Below are 27,469 nucleotides of genomic sequence, written 5' to 3' on the forward strand. Positions count from 1 at the left end.
ATTAAGTCATAATGCTGAACTTAGGATATCAACATCCTGGCTTTCCAAAACATAAAGCCCACTGAATGGATCAGTTCCCCACTTAAGAAGCTTTAATGTATAATGTGGCTTTGGCCAAAGGTGGAGAGAGCAGCACATGCTCTCCGTGGGTTTTGATGCGTTATTATAATGCAGTCAATGAGCACGCTGATGAACAGCTAACAACTAACCTTATAAACAGGATTTCAGTTTGCCTGCAGATTCAAAAAGCCTGTCAATGTTGTTGGGAGCTCTACCACTAGATATGTAGCAGAGCAGTGTTTGAAAAATATTCCAGTTGTCATTTGGTTGAAATTATTATGCATTTGCTTATGATATGTCTACAGTGTTGCACACAACACAAACCACAGCTACAATGTGGCCTTATTTAGTATGCATTAAGCACAAATATATATTGTGACAACCAATCTGCCATAAAATATCATACCTTGGTACTTCAGATAACAATACCTTTTGGCTTTAACTTCCTTCTAGTTACGTCTATTTTAACATCATCATCAGCTCAGTGCTTATTCTCATTAGAATAATTAATTTATTATTGTTTTTAAAAACAGCAATAATAGCAAAAAATTCAAACCTAAATTCCTCATACCTCTCTAAGTGACATGTAGCTTAAATCTGTGGCCACTATTCCATACTTGTAATTTTTCAATTAAAATTAAGAATAGTGTTCCTTCCTGTGAATACTTTTTTTTTAATTTTCCTTAAATTTAACTTAGAAAAAAGGAGACAGTTTCATTTGATTGCATATCAGGTGGTTCTGCATGTGAGTGGCTGACTGCACAACACCAATACTGACTGCTGAATAACAAAAGTGAACAGCACAAGGTAAAAGCTTTCAGGATCTGCAAGTTAAACACGTAACACTTGTAATATTTAATATTACTACTAATAATAATGAAAAACAGAAACCATTAAAAACATCAGTTGTTTGTGCTAAAAAAAAACCCACAAAGTCTGGTTCCTAAACAAAGCATCGTTATTTTAAAGAGCTATATATGCAAAAAATATTATACCTGTAACAAGTTAAGTACAATACTTTTACAGCCACATAGGATCTAGGTCTTTAATCCTTTATTCTTTAATTCTACCTCTTTTAGATCATTTTCTTAGTTTCCTAAAACATACCAGTTCTTTCTAAGAGGCTGTAACTTTTTAAAGAGGCCTTAAGGGTAACATAATTGCAATATATTAGTTAACCACTAGGATGGGATAGCACATGGGTTATTAACCCTCAACTGTGAAAAGCAGCACTACTCGCTCTTGCTTTCCTCACTTCTGACTAGCCACCACTGTAAACTCATGTGAGAAAAGCGTCATATTGTGCCTAACCAACAGATACACTTACTGTGTAATTAAAATCAAAACAGTAATTCTTTTAACTGCTTTGACAGTCTCTCCAGAGATCTGAAATAATCTAAAACTGAAAACATGAAATCTGCCAAGGTGCTGCAAATTTTATTCTGTGCAGGCATTTCTCAAAGGACTCATACTGCTCACAGCTGTACCAGAGGTACAGTGCCATGCAAGGAGATTCAGGGAAGGGCAACAATTCTGCAAACAATACTAGACCTCATGATTTGAGAATATTAGAGTCTTCACTGCAAGAACAGAAGATTAGGAAGGGCACTCACTGGAACCTTTTTATATGTACACTTGCATGCAATGAGGCAATTACCTTTGGAGCTCATTCTGACCAGAGATTTCATGCACTTGCCAGAACAAATGATGATGTGCATAACAGAGTTTCTGGTGAGGATTAGCCACTGCACAGCTGATTTGTATTGAAGAGAATCTGTTTAAGATGACAGGTAATTATCTTTAATTCAAGCTTGACCGCAGTTTACTTGAAAACAAGGTATTGTATGAGTTTTTCCTGTATGGAACACCTCAAGGTCCTCACAACACATATCAGGCCGGGATGGTATTGACTCATCTTTGACAAAGAGATGAATTCTCTTGCTCCCAAGAGATTCTGCTTTCAAGACTTTTTTCACTGTAAATATGGCACTCAGGACTTTAGACCTTTACTGCAGTTCAAATTTATATTTCTCTCACCTAGTTTAAATACCGTAACATACATCTTTCAAACATATTCATAATTTATACATCACTAAAATATCATTTTGTCTGCAGCTTAGACACACTTTCAAGCTCTCTTGCTCATGATCACACGTTTCAAACATTCCTTACTTCATCAGTGTTTTCAGCTTTTTGAGGTTTCCTACCCACATAGAACTACAGAGTTTCACAGGGTCTCAACAGCCTTCCCACATACACCCTTGCTACCAGTAGTCTAAGCTGGCTGGAAGCAAGGCAGAAACTTCAGGATGTACCTGAATCTGCCTCAGAAGCAGCTGACAGCTTTCCTAAGGAGCTATGGCTAGAGCACATCTTATATACAGACCTGATGAACAGTTTTGAATGAAGGCAGACATTTTCTGGGAATAATATATATCTCAATAGTTCTGCAATAACAAGAAGTAATACACTCCTGAAGGTCTTTTACTCCTGCCTATCTCTCTCTGTTTCACAAACATCTACTAGCACTTATGAAATATTCCCTCACATTTTTTGAGTCTATTTAAGTCTGAATGTGAAAGAACTCTTCCGTCAGGTCCATTGCACATAGAATAATATACAAACAAATACGCAAAATTCTCCTTCTATTGCAACATATCTCTGTGCAAAAGTATGTTTTTTCCCTTATTGCCCATGATTTCATCCCCTTTGAAGACATTTAGAGAGCAACAAAGCTGAATGTGTTTTCACACTGGCGTACTAACGTGGCTTTATATAAGTGAAGGCAGATTTCTTGCAGTTCAAACAGGTTTGTATCCCCATGAACTTACTTATTCTTTCAAAATGAATGATACTAAAGATTCTATAAAAGAAAAAGAAGGTGAGGTGCAGCTGACAAGCTATTAGGTCAAGAGAAAGGTGAAAGATTTGAAACATTAAAAAAAATAAAAAGGCTTTGCATGCTTCTAATGGCATTTCTTCTAGTACACTGGGGAGGAAAAAAACACCACTGCAAGGTGATGTAAAGGGTGAGATGGGGAGAATGTCTCTTGTAGGAGGAAGGAAAAAAGGAAGTAATATCCCGTAAGGACATCTCAGAAACCCACAGCGTTGTTGTGCAAGAACAAAACAGAAGATTGAGAAGAATTTTTTGTGAATTTTGGTGAAGAATGGATCAGGTCATATAGAATTCTGCAAATAAAGAAGATTACAGGAATCAAACTAAAATGCAGCTTCTTACTCTATTCAAAATTGCAATCTACAGACTGCGTGATTCTTGATCTGAAAGGTTACAGTCCAGGGGTTGGATCTGGACACCCAACATCCTTTCATCTTAGCTTCTCCCCTTTCCTGGAGAAGCTGAGAAACACAGAAGTCTGGACAGTGAATGCCTGTCCCAGTGCCCATAAGTTTTTCTGGCATTATGTTGGCCATGAAAAACTGCTGTTGCTCTGCCACCTAAGAAGAGCAGATAAGCCTTTAGGCATATATTTCACTGCACAGTGTGGTTCAACATAAAAGCAGCCAGTAGCTATTGCAACTGCAATTCAAAGCTTGGGTTCAAACCTTCACAGCTTCTGAAATGGTATTGTTGCCCAAAAGAAATGATATTATTTCCTCCAGACATACTTCTTGACCACACTTCCATGACCAGCTACTGCTGTGTTGATTTGCCAAGTGGCAGAATGCATACCAACATAATACAGGGAGCACAGACTAATTAAAATGGCTTTGCATTGTCTGATATATTTGTTGAATCAGGGGTGTATGTGGGACAGGAATAAATGGCTGGCTAGCAGAGAAAAAAGCTCAGGCTATGTAGGAATAAAGTAATATTATATCATCCCTTTAATTTGCATCACATTCTTCCTTTAGCTTGCTATTTTCTGCTGTAGCAAGACTCCGTCCTTTGTCAGTGAATTTTATTAATTGTCAGGCCACAAAGAACTTCAGCAAAGCTTCTCAGTCAAATCTCTCCAAACTCAATGGTAGTGATCAAATTTGGCTCTGGAAAATTCAGGCAAATTCCAGATTTTTTTTTTTTTTTTCCATTAGAATTTATTTGCTGGGCTTAAGTTATATTCAGTGTTACCAGCCAAAAGTGCCATACACAAACCTGTTCATCTATTCCTTCCAGGTCTTTAGCAGTTTTCAGAATTCTGTTAGATTACACAGAGATTTAAAGCATAAGTCATTTCAGTTAGTAGTATCGCAAATTTGTTTCTGCTTTTAGTTGCATGCATATTTAACTGTGTTGTGCTTGTAAGATTTAGCTCCACTTCTTATGAAATAATATGCGAGTTTCAACATGGATCTACTGCAGATTAAGGTCTACTCAATTTGCAGACTAAGAATTAACACAATTTTCTTTAAGGCTTAAAATTTTGAAAACAAACAGATCATGGGAAGTACCAACTCATCTCATTTGAACTGACACATTCACACCTTTGCTGATAGCATCTTTTGGCTAGAGACAGCTTTCTGCAAGGTTGGGTTGACAATGCACCAGTTTATGTTTACATAGTGATAGCTGTATCATGGAAACTGAAAAAAGACAGTTCCTTGAGCAATTCAAGAATATAATGTAGCATTGAATAGTTTCTTTTGCAGCTTTTTTTCCCCCCCCTGGGTTTTTTAGGGTTTTTTATGCCTAACACTGCTTCTGATACTAAAACAATGATAACTGGAAAAGTTTCTGGAAATTCCATTGAATTAACTGTGGCATAAGCCAAGCAGAAGTGGTCCAACAAAAGTTCTACCTATAGCCAAGCAGTGAAAAAAAGTTACAGAAATTCTACTGGTTTCCTTAATAAACAATATCAGGCTTATCCTGTAACAGTCTAAATTTTATTCAAATCCATTTCAAATTCAGGGTCCATCAGTTTGACATTTGAGCATTCTCCAATTTAGAGCTTCTAAGAATGACCACTATAATCATAAATACATACATGCTAGAACAAAAGTGAAGAAAACAGTTAGTATATACTGCGTTTTTCATTAAGCTTTACCATAAGGTCATTAGTATCCTCAAAAGAAAACTGAAAAATTAATGATCTATTTTTCTCCAAATTTGCTGAGAACACTTTAGCACTACTACCCACATACACATTTCCATATTTTCAAGTACAGAAATTATTCCTCTCCCCTCACCTCCCCAATTTTAATTTGAGGCTACCTATAAGCCATAGCAACAAGTATTTCGTACTTAGCCTCTTGAAACAAAGTCCAGATACTTTCAGCAAGGCTGGAGAGATCTTTGGCTCATAGCCTCACAATCCAAAGGGTAGCACTATTTTTCCCCAGTGAATTTTACAGAAAAAAAGCTTAAATCATTAGCATCTTGCCAATTCCTAAATGGTGAAGTTGTACAAACTTATGTTAGAAAAACCACTGCGTCCTCGAGTCATACAGATAGCTTCACAAAAGCACCTACCTGCAGAAAAGAAATATGCAGAAATGTCTTGGCTTGTTTCTGTTAATTTCATTTGTTTTCCTTTTTTTTTTTTTTTTTTTTTTTGACCTTCAAGTGCCATCACAGGGAACAAGCACAAAACACAGAACACTAATTAGGGCACTCCAGCCACTCTTAATAACTCTTAATAAGCAGTCTTCCTGTACTGTATGAATCAGCACCACTGTATGAAAAAATCTTTCCGTTTTCAGGCTATATTCCACCACATTATGCACATTTCTCACAATGCCCTTGCCAGCAAAAAACTTATCATCACTTCTGCCAAAACTCAACACACTGTTAGGATTACTTTTAGTTACTTAAAATAAGATTAATGAGGTACTCAGTTTATTTTTTACCCATTAACAGTTTCTTCAACTTTAATGTAGCCTAAAACAACAATTATGGGGTTTATGTTGTTGTTTGCTTTTAATGCTTTAGGCCCTATCAGGATTTACTGTTCACATTTGAAAAAACCGCCAATGTAGTCTGGATAATTTTTCCTCTGGAAATGTACATTTACAATTAAAATTAATTGCAATGATTAAACACCAATACTTTGCCTCAATTATCTGAGCACTCACATTAGAAAAAAGAAACAGTAAAATATTTATTTGCAAGAATTAGAGAACATTACTTTTGGCCCTAGTGAAGTCTAAAATGCTCATTAAAGGTTTAAGTGAGCTTTGGAATACTCAATTTCCCATTAAAGCTAAAATATTGACCACAGCACACACATTTCTTCTTCTGAGCTCACCTACAAGTCTAAATCAATTCCTCAATTGTCTGATACTTTGAAGCAAGTGGCTTTTGGAAAATATCAGGATACAAAAAACTATGAGCATCAATCCCTTGAATGAAAGTACTTCCTTCTTTTCCCCTTTTTTAAAGAGAAAAAGAGCAGAAAAAAAAAATCCCCAAAACATTCTTACCAGTTAAAGTTCTATGCAGCACACATAGGTTTGACATCTCACTGCTTTGTAAACGTTATTTTTTATATATGCTGTGAAATTCGGTGACGTTTCTTAAATACTTGTATTCTGCACGACATACATGAAACACATTAAAATGCAACTTCAATACATTTACACATACTGTTCGTTAGCAACCCAAATTGGTTCTAACTCTTATTTTCACATGTCCTGACTAAAAGGTCTTGAAATATTGATGATAGCTTCCCAAAACTGACCATCCCAATGTTCAACAGTACCAGTGGTATTTACTTGAACCATGCAAAGTGAACCTGCTAGAACTAAATAGAAAACTCAGAAGTATTTAATAGCATGTTTTTGGATTCATGTGTGTCATGGGTCCTCTCTAAATGGTCCATTCTTGCTTTTCAGAGACACAGTAAGATTCCAAGATCATCTAGGGCATAAACAGTGAATTCAAAATTGTATCACAAGTTTAGATCTTTTGCAGTTTAACATTTGCAGAACCAAACAAGGCACTGAAATTTCTGTGGTTCTCCTACCTCCAAAGTTGAATCCCATCTGGCTGATAACACTTTTTTTCCTTTGGGTTATATTAATATCCCAGTGTTCATATTAACTTTACTTGCACTTAGTGATAAAAACACAATACTCCAAAGAAGTAAACATAAGTAAATAATTAAGTCACTTTCCAACCTAAGACAACTTCTTGATTTTGGCTGTGCCCATTTTTGCTGTCTCAAATAAGATATAAAATGCAATTAATCTATGGAGTTTTCAAGAAGAAAATTTCAGCAAGAAATATCTCTATTTAATAATCCTGGTAATATTTTATCTAATTGTAATAAGCTTGAATAAATTCAGACTGTTCCCAACAAAACATGTTGTATTGACAAACACAACCAGCTAACCTAAATATGTAGGTCTACTGAATCCACATCTCCTGATGAATGTAAATTATTTTCTCTACTGCATTAATGCCAAATATGCAAACATCTTTACATACTGTAATAATTATATATATACAGCACTGCTATACAACAAACAGTATCACCACTATTTGACTAATTCAAATTAGTTGAACTGGCTCATTAAAAAAGGTTGGTGTAGAATTGATTGAAAAAATGCCACAACTCATCTCAAAATGACTTGATCATGATGAGAGAAAAGGCTAAATAGTATGTAAAATCATATACTTAAATAAGCATTAATCAACCTAGCAGTTAGGCTGTTAACAGTTTCATCCTCCTGGTTGACAGACTTGGGAAACATTATATATTATTAATATGGCTGGCTAATTTCTAATTAGGAACCCATTAGCAGTTCTAACAACCGTAGATTTTGATGGATTTGCAGTCAACCTGGCCAAAAAAAAAAAAAAAATTACTAGGTGACCTCTTGCATGGGATTCCTCCATCTGTCCATTATCATTTAATGCCACTCAAATCTGGACTAAAAATGGAAAAAATGTATTTTTGTTCTGACCTAATTTCCTAGGTGCACAATGACCTCTTACCTTCTTCTGTGGACTTCCCATCAGAGGATCACATTAGTTTCTCTTCATTCAAACTGTTTTTTTTTTCTTAATTAAGAAGAAAAAAGCAAGGTATTTCCTGGCTTACTAGAGTTCACTCATACATCTAAGTTTGAATGTGTACCCTAAGAGAAAAGCATAAATTAAATCATATGCATATGATGTATTTGTAAAATGGAAGAATAATAATTTACATTAGTGGGATCTGAGTTCAGATGAGAAGACAAGACAGTTTCATTGAATATGCAATGAAGCTTACAGAAAACAAATGCATTTCACATAAGATGATATGAGGCTACAAGAAGGCAGACAAACTGACATGAAATATGAAGAATCTGCTCAAGGCCTTGCTCACTGTGATACACAATAATAACATCGTTCTTTCAGAGAGATGAAATATTGAGTTAAACAGTATTTAGGGGGGGGTTTTGTTACTTAGGCTCATAAAAGCCAAATGAGTCTGGCAGAGTCTTGAATAAGTCTTATTGGATTTGTTCATATCACCAAGCCAGCATACAAATTCAAGACAGGTGGTAGTTTCTCTTCTGAAAAAGGTGTAACGTAAGAGTAACAGTGCAGCTTTTGCAAAAGAAAGATTGCAAACATTTATGAAGTCCAGTTTGCCCTGTGCTGAAGAGACAGCAGAACTTTAAATAAATGATGTGCAAACTTAAAAAACACCCAAATGCATTTTATGTAATAAATGGAAAGTCTAAATAGAATGTCTCCAGAATCAGTAAGACCGAAGAGATGCTTTGACATATGCGTGTACTGCTAAAGAAGACAGTCTCAAGTATCTAGGTGCATATTTCTAAAGATTTTAAGGCTTTTAAAAACTTCACTGCTCATCAACAAACTGCTGCTGCTTTATAATCAGTCTTATTTCAGATACTCTAGAGCTCCTAAGTAGACTGAGGTGCAATTTCCATCATTTTACTGTTGTCACTTTTGTGGGTTGGTATGAAATTCCATGTAATATGTAATAGAATTAAGTAAGCACAGGAAGAAGTTCCAAACCTTCATAGAACAGGAAGCAATAGACTGATCATTATCTTGTGTCCCAAAATGAATAAAGTATACATCAAATACACAAACAAGATATACTGGGAAGAATAATGCCAACATGGCAAAGAATAACTACCTACAAAAACTGATCTAGTGCTTTTTGTCTCAAGTCTGTGGATATTCACTGGAATAAAATGGACTGAGTGGCAGCACAGTGTTCAGCTAGGTCAAAGATGGTTTTTTGTAGATAATAATTGGATGCCAAGTCATTGAAAAAAGGCATGTTTTAATCAAAGAAGAAAATTTCTCTTGAGACTTCACTTCTGAAATTAAGCAAGAAGCTCACGTATTCTCCTGTGTTTGCAAATTGTATTCTGTGAACCTGTAATCCCACTCAAGGTAGCAAAGGAAAGGTCTCTGACTCCTTTGTTGGTTTTTTTTTTTTCCTCCCCGCTCCCTCTGGGATGGAAAAATCCCCTTTTCTTTCCTTCCTTTTCCAAAATACCAAAATCAGGTTTTATTTATTTATTATTTCTTTTTAAGAGTGGTGAAACCTGAAGCAGGTTAAAAAAAACCCACAAAAACACCCCCACAACCAAATAACTGCCTAGAAACCCAAAAATCAAAAAACAAAACCAAAAAAACAAACCAACCAAAAAAAAACAACCCAGGAACCAGTATTAATCTATGTAGAAATTATTAGAAAAGCTTATTGCACTAATACTAACTAATCAGAGAATCTGACTTTATTCTATATTTCATTAACAGAAAGAATTAGTTCCGTTTTTATCCACTACCTTGTAATGAAGCTTTCAAGTCTATGTTATAAGCCCTGAAGATGGCTATACCATGTTAGCCAGCAAGTGAGCTATCCCCAAGATTCTCTTCCACTAAAACAAAAGTGATACTGTAGACAGCTCTGCTTCTAGAACATACTGTATTTTATCACTGATTCCTTTGAAGATCTCCGACCCGCAATGCAAAACACAAAAGTAGTTACTCATGATAAAGTTCGAAAATCCTATAAAAGTATACATTATGTGCAAATTTATAACTCGTGGATTTTCTTTGGATCTTTTTTGGAAAAGATAAGAAAATGTTAAATGTTTTTATAAAAGAGGCACAATTCAAAATTAAGAGACAAAGAAGGAGTGTTAATCAAATTTCTTGGTGTTTCACTGTCTGGCAGTCTTGAGACGTTTCCAGGTCATTTAACATTTTGACTTTTATGTACTACTGCAGTTTAATTTTTACAGCAGCACTGTTTAGATTCCAGGGGCAATCACAGTGTTTGGCATACACTATGGTTCCTATTTAGTCACAGGCATTTGAAGATTTGGTCAGTAGCTTGTTCAAACACAAAAGAATTGCAATTAAATTGCTACGTGCCCTTCTACCAGCTTTACTATCTTTTCCGTAAGATGAATATACTAAGTAATTTAATAAATTATTATTAATATCTAACTGATAGACATAAATTGCCATGGATAGTAAAATTTATATACAGCTCTAGCCTGTAATGCACATGAAAGATCCTCCTTCCCTTTCTCATGAAATAAAACTTTCTTCTGCTGCAACTTCAGTAAGAAGTTGACTTTAAATATACCCTTTCATATTTAATACATTTGATATGTTTATTTTTAATTCCAAGCACTGTCTCCCATAGATTATTAATTATTGCTCAGTGTTTATTTATTTATTTTTAAACATATTAACAACATCAATTTCCCATCTGATTCTGACGTCACACTTTTCTCTAATGACTTGGGCATTTGATTTCTCTTTCCAGATCTCCCTTTTATCTCTTCCATGAACACAAGTAACACTGCCATACCTTTGTTTTTTTAGTTCAGAGAATAAGCTGATACACTTCAGTCTCAAGGAATGGTCCTGTATTGAGGAAGTGATAATAAATTTCACTTTCCTTCCTTTAAGGAGACTGAGTGTTATGGTAATCACTACTTCAGAAGATATTTTACCTTCAGTCAAGGTATACAAACACAGGAGTGGTATCAGATCATATGTGAAAACTTCCTTTTCCATTATCTTTGTTGAATCACTGTCAGGAAGAACAACATGCTCTTAAACACTACTGAAGAACATACACTTCAGAAAAAGAAATAACAAAAAGCCAGCCACTGTTAACTTTCTGTCTTAAGAAACGATTGTGGGGGAACCTAGGTAAAAACAGTAATAGAAGAAAAAAAACCCCTTAAAGTTGACAAGCTGAATAGTATGAAGTCTGTTCCTGTAGAAAAATCAAATGCTAGAAAGCCAAGAAAGCTGAAAAGATAGCAGACTGATGAGAGAAAGGAAAATTAGGATCTCATTGCTAGGCAATAGTGTTCTCACTGACAGCTCTTTTCTAAAGATGATAAAGATGGGGTAGATAATATCTATTTTTAACATATGTTTTCCTCTTCTACCTCAGATTGCCTAAATTCACATAATTCACTCTGATTTACAAATCCATATTGTACTTCAAGTTTAAGGACAAAGGAGGTACCATCTAGAAATCCACTACTGCCACTTACAGACTAACTCCTCTCCCTCTGAAACTGAAGTTACAATGTTGAGTTGCAAATGCCATAAGCATTCAAGAGATATTTTAGATATATTCAGTATGGAGACTAGTGACTTTACAGAATCTCCAACATCCTGAATGTCACTATCAAAGTGAAGTGCATAAGTAAGATACATACTTATATTCATATGTAGGTATGCATAGCTTTGAAAGCAAGACATACAAAATTAGTAATACATCATAATTTGAAGTTTGACAGAGCTTCAAGATTAAACAAAAAAGCAGTGTTGTTATTGTACTGGTCACCAAACAAGTAAGACAGTAACACCGCTAAAAGAACCAACAACAGGACACACCACAAAGGAATATCAGATACTGTTGCCACTCCCAGTTACAAATATTAGCCTTTGCCTCAGATTTATGCGGGAGTATCTCCCTGCCTCACAATCATGATTTTAGCTTTAAGAAAGGTTTCCACATATTCTTGGCCTCAACACTAAACAATCTACTTTCTCTGATGGGTGTCAGTAGCAAAATGCATTTATGCATCCAAGGTCAAATGCACATGAAGGAGGAAAGAAATTGAAGAAAACTGTATCTTCATTTTGCCCAAATCACAGTTAGTTTACAAGAGAGGTTTGCAGAAAGTCAGGCTCAAGTGTTAGTTTTATTTCACTTACTATATGTGGTAGGATTTACCGTGTATAGGGAGAAATCAAGTTTAAACCTTCCTTACACTATGGGGAGCAAACACCTGGAGGTAGACATGAATAATATGATCTTCAGTTCATAGGCTTCTCTCTGGTTCTCACTTGCCCCTTTGCATTTTTATACACACACATATATATGTCTAAACTAAATACATATTTACATAGTTTTTATATGCATATAAACTATCAAATATGAATATGATAGCTTCTTATGAATGAGATGGAAAGATTGCTGCTAACACTATTACTAACTACTACTATGATAAAGTTAAAAAGCTAGGAGCAATGAAGATGAACTGGTGGATTACCCAGCCCCTGTTTATAGAAGGCTATTTAGAGTTACGGCTGAAAACCAAGATCAAAACGAAGAAGTAGCTTTTCACTTTCTAGGGTTTGGTTTCTCTGCCCTGCTGTCCCTCCCTAGAGTAGAGCTTTCATTCTCAGCATGTCGGTCATGTGTCAGAACAAGGGTCATGACACAAATTACCACCTGGAATAGCAAACGTTTTAGAGATCCTGCCACAGGATCCCCTCTGGGCCACATACAGCGTCTCTGTGGCCCTGAAATATTAGTACTTTGCTTTATTCAGTGCAAAGACTCTGAAATAACGTAATGGATATATTACAGCCCCCAAGGGTGGTATTGTTACAAAGGTAAGCTGAAGGAAGAGTTGCATGCATCCATCTATGGTATCTGGGAGTGCACAGCCTGATGGGACAGTGTTAGAGGACTGGCTTATGCAGGAAGAGGCCACACCTAAGAGAACACTGTTTACACTGCCCTTCTGGAGTATCCCAGGAGTAAACTATTCCTAAACTGAAGCTTTTAACTGAAAAGACAGACATAGCAGTCCAAAAAAGATATAACAATCAAACAGTGCCAGGCTCACTTCCTGGCTGTCTTTCTTTTGATGGTTATGGATGAGGACTGTGTCTCTTGCTGTGAGATAGGCACATGAAGTCCAACAGCAACCGGTCTTAAAATAGATACTTCAAGGGCTACTGTATTTCATCACAAGCCCCTAAAGAGCTAATCACCCTGACAGTCTCTAAGAGAAGGAAATGAGAAATACTTTCGGGCAAGATTATTTGCTTTTCTTTCTTATGTTTGCCATTTTCTCCTACCACAGTTTGCAGATTTGCAAAAATATCAGAAAGGATCACTTGGGGTGGGGGCCAGACACTTGTTTCTTTTCATTCACAGGGTTCTTCTCAGTCTTTCATCTCTGAGAAAACGAAGATATGATAGAACTTTAGAGTGCTGGAGTATTTATCAAACTTGAGAAAAATCTTTTCTACAACTGAAGATTGTGTTTATTCCTTTAATGATACACTCAGTCACAAGAGCTTTTCAAACATGTACAAAACCTAAAACAATAATAAGTATCTAAAAAGATGCCCTAGTTTTAAACGCTGAGCACACACAGCTCTCGAGCTAAATATCCAATCACTTGTTTGGGGTATAAGGACTTTCAAATAACTTGACTTTTTGCTGGTTTTTGTTCTCATTAACACTGAGGAATATCAGCTCCATGGCATAAGAGGGAACTAGTGAAAAAAGATAAAGATAGCTTTAGAGTAGAAAAATAAAACTGTAATACAGGGTCTGGTATCACACATACAAATATGAGATATGCACATCCAAATGCCATCAATTTTGTGGTGAGGTTCTTGAACAGAATAACAGAATTATGCTGTTATCAGTGGTTTGATTTTTTTTTCTTCAGAGCTTTCCATTTTCTCCTGTGCTTGATTTTTCTGTACTACCTATATTGGTTTAACACAAAAGCACATTTAGTTAACTGAATGTAAAATACCTTCTCATGCATCACTGTCACCTCATACCTAAATAAAACTAGAAGATCTTGAGCATTCTGAAGAACAGGATGACTCTTAAACAGATGAAGCAGACCAATGCAGGGGTTCAGCTAAAACAAACAAATCCCCCAAGGTCCTCTGGAATTGTGTTTGTGAACAAGATCAGCAGAGAATATGAAAATGTATAGTCTATGCTGATCTCTCTTCTATCCCACACATACATAAGAGATTTTTGTTGGTGGTTGTTTTTTTTTTTTTTTAATTATTTCATTTTCTTATTTCTAAAGAGTGTATCAAATGCTCAGGTCATGTGGTTCAAGTTTACAATTGTATATCTGATTTACAGTGCTGACATCATCAATAAAGTCTGTTCAGGTTGCTATAATTTGCATCTCTTGTCAGAAGACTATATTCTAAAATCATTCATATAAAGATTTGAAAAAAAGATGCAAGAAAACTGTTCCCATGCTCAACATCTCATATTAGCACAGAACAAGACATAATCTAGAACAAAGTCTGTTTGAATGACTGTCTTCACTCATGAGCAAAACTAGTTTCTATTAAAAATGTTCTAAAAAGTATGGTTTTAAAGCTAGGTCCACACAATACATTTTTGTGTCTTTTGGAAAAGAACCCTCTTTTATACAGAATTTTTAACACACTATAGTCCCAGTGGCTGCTCTAATGATAGCACCTTCACAGAGATCAGTATTTTATCGATCTGGTGGAATTATCTAATCAACTCCCTAGGAGTTATTAATAGTATATATTATATATTGTATTATGTATTACAAAATATATTATATATAGTATATATATTATATATAAATAAAAATCCCATACAATCTCTTCTCCATCCCTGCCCAAAAAGCAAGTTCTTTACTGTCTAGACCACAAAGAACAGTTTTCTGATTTAAAAAACCTGCATCTTTGAGAAAAATGTTTATAAAAATATTTCTCACTTATTTTTAAAAATAATTACAAATAAGGAACAGGTGTGGGACGGACTGGTAGGGGAAGAAAAAAGTAGAATGGACCTTTATATACTTGTCACTCTGAACTACAGCCTTATGACACAAGCTCTCAAGCACTAAGTTACAGTGGTTGTATTTTAATGGAAAAGCATATAACTTGATTTTTTGGGTGTATGCATGATCTGCACACAAAGGAAGGTATTTTTTAAGAGGAATATTCCCACAAGAACTAGTTCTTTCTGATGAAGACAGATTATTGAAGAGAGTAGTGCTTTTTTTCCCCAACACAAAGAAGAGGAAATTTTAATATTAGTCCATGTACATGACTGTGCACAAACAAACATAATACATACATTGTATGTACTAAATGACTTTGTGGTTAAAATGCCTTTGCCGACTTACTTCATGCTGTTATCGCCGAAGCAGAAGTGTGACTAGGTGTAATCAGAGTCATACTAAATCCTGTGTTCTTGACTGGTTATCTTAAGCAAACTGTGACACAACCTTATAACCTTTGATCTGCCTTGGACACAAAGTCTATGTTGTTTAGGTTCACAGAAGAGTTTCTGGTGCTCCTGGAGACATAAATTTATCCTATAAACACACATATTAAAAAGAGACTAAGCAATACTCATAACCTACAAGATAGAGAAGCTGAATCTCTCTAATTGAATGAGCAAGATGCATTTCTTCAGGCCTTGCCTACAATTTCTCCTTGCAATGATTTCTGCAAATGGAATCTCTGTAATAGTAATTATTTAGAGAAAGCTGCCTTGAGGACCCTTTTTGCAGGATAAGGTTCACAATATATATCATTTAGTATTATGAGATTCAAAATTAATTCAGGTACATAAAATGAAGGTTTACATGAACAAAGTGTTAACATCCAATGCAACTCAAGCTTTTAGTATGAAGTAAGATTAAACGGGTACTTTACTACATTGCAAAGCATTAATGCTGAGCCCAGCCTAAGAGAAGCCAAAATTTTAGTGAAGCTCATGGGCATGTAAACTACCATTTTGTCTGCTATATGTATAATAAGCTTCTTTAAGACCGCAGGCAATTGAAATAATTACTTACTGCCAAAACACTAGGGTGGCCATCAGTAATTGCAAAGTGTTCCCAAAAAGTGTAAGGGAAGAACCAGGTTTGGAATGGATATACAGTCCCAAGGCACTTAAATGATTTTGGCCTCAGCAGCCCATTATGCCCAATTTAATTCATAAGCCATGAATTTAGACTGTCTATAATCTTTGTGCCAGTGCAGCACGATGGCTCAGGGAGAGCACACTGATCATTTACACACTATTATTAGAGAATATCTGGGCTAAACAAGCCAGTACTGAATGTGAATTTTTCCATCCCTACCAAGTCTGAGCAGTATGCTAATGAAAGAACATTCACAGATGTAATTTGCAGAAGTAGCAAGAAGCAAGCTTTCCAGAGGAAAAGGAGGATACCTGGTTGTCACAAAGTCTCATTCGGGAATAGGGGTATTATAATTGCTTATAATCCAGAAGAACAATTGCCTACATAGAAGTTACAGAAGCTGTTAACACATTTTACGTTCTAGCCCCATGCGTAACCTTCCTCAGGGAGACCGCCTTCCAACAATGGAAACTGCAGCAACAACCTTGAGATTTCCATGTTTATTATCCCTTTTCTCCTGCACATCATGGATCTGTTGAGACCTATAGCAGCCACAACACTAGCAGTTTCCCTGTTTCTGGATGGCCCCAAACCTGAGCTCAGTTTGAGTACTGTAAAGCCTTTTAATTTTCTGGGAAGCTGGGAAACATGATTCTCACAATCTTTCCAAAGTGCTTCCCTCCTTTTCTCTACATAAAGCCAGAAAAATCCTTCGCTGTGCCAAAGGAAAGGAGCAACCCACCAACAGGGAATGCCAGTCCTCTCTCCCTCCCTCCCTCCCTCCCTCTTGCTGTTCTGTTGCTATTGCTCAGATCTGGGATCAGTATAATGACAGCATTTTCACACTTGCAATTTTGTCTAATAATAATGAAGATGGTGTTAATGCTATAAAACTACTGCTATCACGCTAGGCTGACCTCTGTACCTCCCTGGAGGAAGGAACTTTAATATACTTCTTCCTCTTAAGCCACAGCTCATCTTTGAACTTCTTACACTGAATTAGTTTACAGCACATTGTGCACATTCCAACCAATATTCAATGCCACTTCTTGATGAGGATTAGTATTTACACATGACTTAGCAATTAGATTCAGTTGCAAACAGAACTGAGATAAAAAAGTACTCTGCTCAGACAGCAAATACATAAAATTCAGTCACCCTGTGTCAACATAACACTAGCATGTAGGATGCAGCCAGAGCCAACAAATCACCTTCAATCCCATGTACTGTTTAAAGATTTATGATAAAGCAATCCACACTGGCTGCCTCATATTGAATGTCATCAAGTAGAACGCAGTCTTCAGTACGTAGCATACAATTAAAAAGGATAATTTAATTATACTAAGTTCAGCATAAAGAGCCATCAACTATGAAAAAATACAAGTCTCTAAAGTACACTGAGCCTATTTTCAATTTTTGTTTCTTAAAAAGCTACAACTCTCCTATTACCAAAACAAAACTGCTACCAGATTCTGAAAAACTGAGCAGAATTTTAAGGAAAATAAAACCTCTTTGTTGCACTCTTCAGGTGCTCTGAACATCAAACATGCATCACTTTCTCAACAGTTCAAATGTGAACATTTGTCGTTTTATATACTTTCAGGCTACGTGGATCTTCCTTGTTTAATTGCCTTAGAACACACATCAAACATGATTGAATGATAAAGATAAGCCTTCCTTTCTGAGGAAAGATTTGTTCTAAATTCTACTGAACAGGTGTCACGGTTTAACCCCAGCCAGCAACTAAGCACCACACAGCCTCCTGTTCACTCCCCCCCGGTGGGATGGGAGAGAGAATTGAAAGAATAAAAGTGAGAAAACTCGTGGGTGGAGATAAAGACAGTTTATTAAGAAAAGCAAAAGCCACGCATGCAAGCAAAGCAAAACAAGGAATTCATTCAGCACTTCCCAAGGGCAGGCAGGTGCCCAGCCATCCCCAGGAAAGCAGGGCTCTGTCACGTGTTAGGGTGACTTGGGAAGACAAACACCATCACTCTGAACGTCCCCCCCTTCCTCCTCCTTCCCCCAGCTGTATGTGCTGAGCAGGATGCCCTGTGGCCTGGGACATCCCTTGGGTCAGCTGGGGTCGGCTGTCCCGGCTGTGTCCCCTCCCAAATTCTTGTGCACCCCCAGCCTCCTCGCTGGTGGGGTGGGGTGAGAAGCAGAAAAAGGCCTCGACTCTGTGTAAGCGCTGCTCAGCAGTAGCTAAACCATCCCTGAATTATCAACAGTGTTTTCAGCACAAATCCAAAACATAGCCCCATACTAGCTATTATGAAGAAAACTAACTCTATCCCAGCCAAAAGCAGCACGAGAAGAAACTAAACCAAAATGAAATGTTTTCCTTCACATCCCGATCAAGGTATCAACAACACTGAGGAAACAGATTGTGTTTTATCACCTGTTTTACTGCCTCTTTATGTACAAGCACCATTGTTATCAACTGGGCACATTCCTCACGTCTCTGTAACATCACAGCCCCGCAACCATTTGATCTACAGGTATAATTATGACAAAATACGGGAAGGTTGATATATTTGTCAGGCACAGAGGAAATACGAAAAAAACCCAACTGAATAATGATAAAATATCACGAAATGTCTTCTATATTTACCTTTATGCTTTAATCCTACCAAGTAAATAATTTTATTATATTCCATTTAATGAAAGTAGAATTGCAATTTGCACACATACATAGAAACCTCTAAAATAAAACAGGATCTTATTATCACTTGAAATTGAGATGGAGATATTTTGGATTTAACTCTAAACAAGCCCCACTAGGTACATTTAATGTGTCTGAGCTGAACAACATTAATTGCCATAAATACTAACAATCTTTTTTCCACTCCGAAGAATGTCAGGTAAATGATTTGCTAAGCAGAAAAAAGGTGAAGAAAGTCAGTTTTACACCTAGATGACAAAAGCAAGAAACATTTCTTAACAAATTTTCCCAAACTAATATATATCCAAACACAGTAATTTAGAGGAGGAAAATTTACAAGAGACTTCCTTTTAAGATGCTATATCTATAATCCACTAAACAGAATGAGAATTTCTCCACTGAGATCAGAGAACTCTAAATCTAACACAATACATTAAAAAACCCTAATGTATTTAACTTCAGTTCTCTACAAGAAGTGTACAGAAAAACCTCTTTCAATTACTAGAAGTGAATATGCCTACCTCTAGTTATTACCATGCCAAAAATATGTTCTTTTATTTTGGACAGACTGGACTTCAGTAAGATTGAGCCAGAAAGCAGTATAGTAGTACACTATAGTGTACACATAGGTGTACAGAATATCTGCTATAGCAAATATTTCATAACTATCACATGTACTTGTATTAATGACAAAGATGAAAATGCATCAAACCAAATCTGAGCTCAGTCAGGGAGTCAATCAAAAAAAGCTTATGCTAGGACTAAAAAACTGCAAAAGGAATCCGCAATAAAATTAAGCATTTTTATTTGTTTCTGGGCTTCCACAAAATATTGTTCTGCCTTCTTACTACTAATAATAATGAATTCCAGTATGGAGTTTTTTTGAAAAGTACATGTATCCCTCTTATCTTCCAGTGCTGTGTGTTTTGTTGCATACGGCTATAATGCCTTTAATTCTTAATAGAAATTCTTCCTGAATAAAATGAATGAGAAGGGATTCCTCTGCACAGAAACTACTTTACATGAAAGTGCAAGATTACACTTCTACTGACAGCTCGTGTTTATTGCTTGTTTTAAAGAACAGCGCCATATACTTTTTATAGTTTATTTCTAAACTTTGTATTGATGTACAAATAGTATTAAATATAATTGATTCCACTTACCAAAAGTGCAATTCTCTTAACAGCTTGTTTGGCATTTTTTTTTACTGTGATGTTTAGTAAATAGAAACTTTAAGGTCCAAGTTAATCTAAGTGGAACTGATCTGTAGGCAATAGCAAATGTAAAGGCATGGGAAACACTTCTGCCATTCATTCTTTAAAGATAAAATATTTGCCCAGGCAGAATCTTCTAACAAACTTAATTCTGAGCACATGCACTGAATAAAAAAAAAAATAATAAATGGAGAAGCAGGTAGAAGAAGGTAGGTGCTTCAAACATCTGATGGTCTATCTTTAAAGTTCTATGGTACCGAGTTCTAGCTGTTATGAAGGGGAAGATAAGTTAAGAAAGAGTTATGAAAAGTGCAGTTAAGGGAGGAGAGAGGAAAGCTGAGTAATAACATTTACTGCATGGAACCTCCTCCTTCTAAGGACACCTATCACTACTACCTAATTAGACCAACCAACGTATTCATAATTGTTGCTATCTATTACACACATGCACACACTCACATATATATATGTGTGTGTGTATACATAGCATATTTATATGCAAAACAAGCTTAAATACTCTTAGATTGTGCACTATTTAATTTCTTGCTGTATTTATTACTAAGATAAAAAAGTTTGTTGCAAAGCCATTCTTATGGCTTCCCTTGGAAGGCACTTCCAATTTTCTAGTTTGTTTCAGTGTACAAGGAATATTGAATGTAAAACAAGTTCACTTTCTCCAAAGGCACAAAATACTACGTTGTAATTGTTACATAATTTCACTGTTCTCTGACCTCTTCTCAAAGTATTAAATGGAGATACTCCATAGACCATCAGCTCTTTAGTTTCCACTTTGTTTCAAAAGGACAAAGACATTCCTAGAGTTTCAGCTGCCTATCACAGTCACACTAATCACTCAAGTGTAGAGAGTTACCTCCTTGTGACCAGAAAACACTCAGAGCCTAAATATGAATTACAAGCATGTTCTTGACTTTTTGAACCTGAAATTTTATAGTGTACTCTTTGTCTTGAGAATAAGAATCATAAAATGACTTACTGGATAATTATGGCTTGAGAAGAAATGTGTTAAAAGCACAAGCTGTTTAAAGACAAAAACCCTACTTGAATTCACAAATAACTTATTTACTGTAAATGTTTCTGCTCTAATCAGTAAGCATATTAGAAATCAATGTTGGAACACTGAAAATATTTTACCCAAGAGATGGAAATTTCCTGGGACAGCTCAAGACTGCAGAATAAATCTTCCAACTAACTAAGGACGATCAAAAGTCTTTGCACATTTCACTTAGCTGTTCAAGAAACACCTGTTGATACTACCACATGCAGCAAGTATGAGATTGTGTAAACATATGTGCTTCTTGCAAACCCTTTTGCAAAGCAGAACTGTGTCTACGGAGTTATGCTAATTATTGTTTTACCAGTAGGTTTGTGCATATTTGTTTTTCCACAAACACATCCCATATGAAATAACAATTCAAACCAAAGTAATTTGCCTTAACGTGCTTCTCCCCTAAAGAACAAATTCTATGGCAGTTGTTAATTGTGTTGCTTAATGTACCTGTAAAGCAAAAGACAAGGAGATACTACGCTTAGAATCTGAAAACTGACAGTGACCTGATCACAGTCCTTTCAAAACAAAACAGGAGCTTAACCCCACTGAGGCAGTCTGAGGTAAGTGCTATATTACTGGTACCTCTAACACAACAAAACTTGTCTAAATAGAAGATAATAGGCAACAGAGCTGAAGATGCAGCATTTTTCTTAAGCACCAGTTTTACTGTGCCATTTGGAATATGCAGTTTAGCAAATACACAGAAATTACAACAAACAGGGAAGAAAAAATATTGTATAGGTAGGATGTTAACAGTTTTACACACTGTTTTTAACATGTTAAGTAATGCATAATGCACTTTTTCATATCCATTTTAGGATATTCAGATACAGAACACTAAAACTTGTCAGTCAGAGAATACATGATTTTTCTTCATTAGATGGAGTTTTTAATGAGAAACTTTTACTGCATTTTTAGGGACATTCTGCAAGACCAAAATATTTCTTTGTCAAAAATTCAGATATTCTTGTTGTGGGTTTGTAAAACCCGAAGTCTTTCTTCAGTATGAGACCTTAAAAAAATTGGTTAAAAAGTTTGACAAAAATTAAGTGTATCTGTGGAAATGCAACTGTATTTCTAAAGAACACTGCCAACATTCCCCCTGCACCTCCCCTCCACATAAAATTCATTCAGGAATAAACCCATTCAGATTTTGCTTTCACAAATAGCAACCAAAATTTTAGGTAAATTCACTGAAGTATCTCCATTATGAAACGGATACTTGAGTTGATGGAAACAACTCAGTACTTTCACTCAAAAATATGAATGCTTTTGCATTTCTTTGCTTTTGTGTTACATCCTGCAGTTCAGAATACATGCATTAGTAAGATCAATAATTAAACGTTGCCTTATTTAGAAGAGTCTTAACTGTGGGTATAGCTTTCAGTACAGCTAAACAAGGTTCTCCTTTCTGAACAAATGTGTCACTTCAAACTCCCTATCATGGATACAAAATGAACTGAACATTAAAACTTGATATACTTTACCAACACACCGCTAAGTTTAGCAGCTTAATGGAAATTTTCATTAAACTTCTACTGATTTAGTAAATTTAGTGGGAATATTCAAACCAGATTCACACACGTTTTTGAAAAATAAGAGTGACAGATCATAAAAAGGAACAAAAAATTAACTTACTCATTGGGTTAAATATTGCTTGTATGTCTACATCCTCTTTTGCACAATGTATTATGAGATCTTTTGGATAAATATCTACATATTTTATAAGCATACATACCTGAGGAGGTACCGAGCAGGACTCCATTTTTCAGAGCTGTCCTGAAATTGAACTTTTCGCCTTTACATTACTAATGGTACTGAATATTGAACTAGATTCCCATGCAATAATTAGCTTTAAAAAAGGACTAATGCTTCTAAATGTCTGCTAGCTTGGATGCTGTGAAATCCTGGGTGATATTATTTAGAATATGTACATACAACATGCATAGCTTGCTTTCTTTTTTCCCCTCCAGTGACTGAAGTCCATGAAACTGCTATTGTCAAAAAGATTGCTGGTAACTCCCTCCTCAATTAGTAAAATGGGTTTTTCAGCTATGTTTGGAGTAGCTGGCATTCTGGCAGTGAATGATGACTAGTACAGATGTTTTATGCATCTGTCTTAATGAACAGCCAAGACAGGGAGATTACAACTTTTAAGAAGGATGCCAAATCACAATTTGTTTATGCAGTTCCTACATGCTTCTATCACTTTTACTTATGATGGGGCAGCTTTTCTGGTTTTTGTGCAGTACACTGCAGAAACAAACATTGGAGGTGGATTGAAAGATGTAGAGCAATACCAAAGAGATAAAGTGAAATAAGACAACAGCTTTAACACTTCCAGACAACAAAGAGCTGAAGTATTGACTAGATAGGTTACAGAGAGATGTCACCGTCCAAGTTAATTACATTTTGCATATCAGCTTTGCAGCTGGATAACAAAGTCCTGGTTATGCTTATGTATCATGACTCCAAGATTTGAAACAACTAAAAGGATGAAGGAAATCACCAGCACTGACATTTTTTCCCTGCCAGGAATGCAAGAGACAAAGACAAGACGTTTATATGGTGTGACTGACATAAGACTTAAGCTTTAAGGAAGCATAACCATTTATCCTTGTTTACAGCAAAAGAGAAGGATAAGGAACTGTTTTGTGATAGCAGAGGCAGAGCTTTCATTATCAAACACAGTTTTCCCAGAAACTGACGCATGTGTATTTTAGAAACAAACAAACAAAAGATTGGGTAAGATACTTCAAGAAACTAAGACAGTAGATACACAATTACTCAGCTCTAAAAGCACTAAAATGTAATGGTAACACTAGTTATGCCACACACATATGGAGGACATGCAATTGTTTAAGAAGCAGTATTTGAATCAGTGGCTGCAGCCTTTGTATTCCGAATAGATCCTGAAAAAAAGATAAGGTAATCTGCTTCTTCATGCTTCTATGAAAGTCAAGAAACTGACTCTTTATCATAAGTAAAGGTCCCATTACAATACACCAATACAATTTCAATTTCAGGCAGTCATGAAAATTTGTTGTCCCAGAAAGACCTCATTTTGCATTTCCAGTTTTGTCTTAAGCCTTTATTGTAGCAGGTTTGCTTTCTAACAGCTGCTGAATTTCACTGCAGAAGTGCCTCTATTGATTAGGACATGAACTGAATTAAGAATAGAAGAGTTGATTTAAAGTGAGAGGCTGCAACTTTATTAACTTTTATCACAAGCGGAGATATTACACTGAAATGTTTTTACTTAGTTCAGTATGTTGCTAACAGTGTTCCAAGCCAAATAAACATTATACAGCCTAGGTATTCTGACAGTTAGGTCTTTCACTAAAAAAGGAGGAAGGCAAGTACAGAAGAGCTATCTTAATCAGAGAGGATTTAAAAAACCTTTTTGTGTTATTTTTTACAAACCGCTATTGCTCGTTATCTCCTTAATCGCCTGTATTACACTGGAAGTAATCTATCAGTGTTAGTAGAAAACTGGGACAAAAATACAAATCCAATCTAAATACAAAATTTACAGCTTCCTACTCCCCAGTAGGCTGGCTCTAAACATCCAGGCTGCTATGAAGAAGATACCTTGGCAATTTAGGTTCCCTAGAAAAATATATTCCTGATTCTGTCTCTTAGCAGTTGGACAGATGCACAGTATCTTGGGAACATGATACTTACACTTTAATGCAGGACAGGCGAGGTGGTCTCAGTCAGAATGGCTTGACTGCCCTGTTGCCACAGATATACAAAGAGGAGACTACAGAGATGAGCAGCTTTGCTCTCCTATACTGGCATCTGGCCAGCAGTAGGCAGGTACATATGGTCAAGGTGAAATAAAGTGGGAAAGGACCTCAACCATGACTAGGGTTCACTTCAAAGGGTCAGCCTTCTCCCTGCCTGTGTGATCACAGGCACTCTCTGTCTGGACAGGCAGGAAGATTAAAACTGAAGCAGAACCTACACACTTGCACTGAGAAGGGTCCAAACTCTGACACACACCATTCAAAGACACAAAGAAACGCAGCTTCAAAGATTCCAAAAATCCATAGGATGAGTTTTTAAATATTACAGAATTTATAACAATATTACTAATTGTTCTCTGACACTTGAACACATAACTTAAAAATACATGTATTACTTCATTCTTCATGCTTCAAATACAACCAGAGAACTGTGTTTCTACCAGAAAGCAGGCTTTTCTGCAGCAAGACACCACTGCTGTGGTATCAGTTATTTATATTTGCATGACAAACAGTTACTGGCTCTTTGCCTAACGCGTTGGTGTTGGAACATTTGGTCCAAACAGTGCGTCTGCCAGCTAAGAACTGCGCTGAATCTGTCAGAAGGCGTTAGATAAATGTGTCACCCTTGACAGCCTGCATGTGTATAATTTGAACTACAATAAGTGCAAGTTATTGACCACAATGCAGTCTGTACTAGGATTGCACACACTTCCCACGCAGACATAAATAGTGATTGCAGCTATAGACCCATTTCTATTTTCTGACTGAGGGTGTTGTACTGTTGCCCACCACTTCGAATACTATTTCAATTTCATGCAAGCAACAAAAGTGGGCCAAACCAGCCTCCACAGTCAAAAAATCACATACAAAATAAACAGAAAAAACCCAACCCCACATTCCTACCCCTGGGACTCAAAATCTGCTGCATACATTAGGATATTAAATACCATAAGCAAGTTCTCAAACCACCTTCCTCTCAGATTCTACCATGTTGACAAGCGTCACTACAGAACCTATTCCCCTAGTCCATATATGCAAACTGAGCAGCTCAGGCAATCAAATCCTACAATCCACAAAATGAGCCACCAGAACTCACACCAGTCACTCTTTTGTGTATCTTTCGCTATATGATGCCAGATGCACTCAAATCCACATGTTTAGCCTGTGCTGAGATTGCAGTAATAACTCAGAGGCAGAGCCTGGCATAACAGTACAGGCTGTTCTGTGAAGGCTATTCTCTCTTTCACTGAGGCTCTGACCCCACTCACTTTGAACTCAGTAGGGGCTGGCTTTCAAAGAGAAGAGGAGTAAGCCCAAAGGTACCCACAGTACAGGTAGAATCAGACAAACAGTCTTCCAGTGGGATTCCACTGATTTTAAGGAAAACTTATTTTTGGTGCCTCACTCAAATGTAGAAAAGCATTCTTTACAAAGCAAATGGAATGAATTGTAATAATTGAAAACAGCATGAGCCCTCACTGTTAATTTGGGGAAAGGGATCTTGAAAACTGAACAGTTACCATCTGAAGCAATGATAAAGAACTTACCAGCAATTTATATAAATACCAACCAAACGTAATAGAAATTTAACTGAACAGCAGATGGAAAGGAAAAAAGTTTTCTGTGTTTTTGCAGAACTGCTTACCGTAAATGAAGCCAGCAGGGTATCTGCTGAGTGACACCACTCTTAGATAATAAATACATCTTCCCTGGCAAAATTATGATCCAAAAATGTAACACACTTTTTGAAAGATTAAAAAAAATATATAAAGTATACAATTTTTATTTGTCCTGTTCTCTGGAGTAATAAGAAGTGACCGACAAAATCCTATCTTTGTATCCTTATACTATGTTTTGGACACACATTCTATCAATTTTTAATACCTTGTTCCACAACTTTAAACAACAGTTAACTGTATTGTGCTCTTTCGTTGTTATTTTGTTTCCTTTTGGGATGCTGAACATCTAAGTCAATAAAATCCAGTGACTGTCCTTATCAAAACAGAAGACTTAACCTTGCTTGGAGGTTTCTGAAGCATGATTTCTACTTTCAATATGCTCATGATTACTGAAGTCATCAATATACCTCATCTCACTGGGGTCAACTATGGCAAAACTATGTGTCTACATATATTTTACCCTAATCTTCAACATAAATGTGCTTAAGCATGGGAATTAACCTACTGAACCATACTTACATTATATCCATTGGAAGAAAAGGACAGTTCAGAGACTCTCCTCAAGATCAGATTCATATCTCATGCAAAATGCAGTTCTGTGTGAGAACTCTGGTGTGGTCTGAGAAAAGTCTAGATAGGTTAGTACAACTACACAACCAAGTGACTGCCTCTACAGGAGACAGGCAAAGACAGAGCTCCCCAGGTCATCACCCACAACAGAGGCTGTTCTGTCAAACAGATGAGGACACAAATTTTCTTCCAGACCCAGACGTGCCAGACAAAAAGCTGTTGCCAAGTTTCTTGAGACTGTTCCTACTTTCTCCTCCCAAAGCTACTTTTGTGAATGCCATTCTCACTTGCTTTCAGTCAGAACGAGCAGGATGGCTTTAGCCAATTTCTAGAGCAAGTCTCTCTGAATCCAGCTTTCTGACTGA

At 36.3% G+C, this 27,469-nt stretch overlaps 1 long non-coding RNA gene across 1 annotated transcript in view; it reads right to left on the reverse strand.

The window, feature by feature from the left end:
• LOC141929757 (uncharacterized) overlaps window positions 1-24,846 on the reverse strand; it is a 137,745-nt gene extending 112,899 nt beyond the window's left edge. Inside the window, exon 1 of the long non-coding RNA XR_012625094.1 lies at window positions 24,791-24,846. This is a non-coding gene — a long non-coding RNA (uncharacterized LOC141929757). The remainder of the gene's footprint in view (window positions 1-24,790) is intronic.
• Between the last annotated feature and the right edge of the window lie 2,623 nt (window positions 24,847-27,469).

The sequence above is a fragment of the Strix aluco genome, chromosome 14 (assembly GCF_031877795.1).
Source record: "Strix aluco isolate bStrAlu1 chromosome 14, bStrAlu1.hap1, whole genome shotgun sequence".
Lineage (NCBI taxonomy): Eukaryota > Metazoa > Chordata > Aves > Strigiformes > Strigidae > Strix > Strix aluco.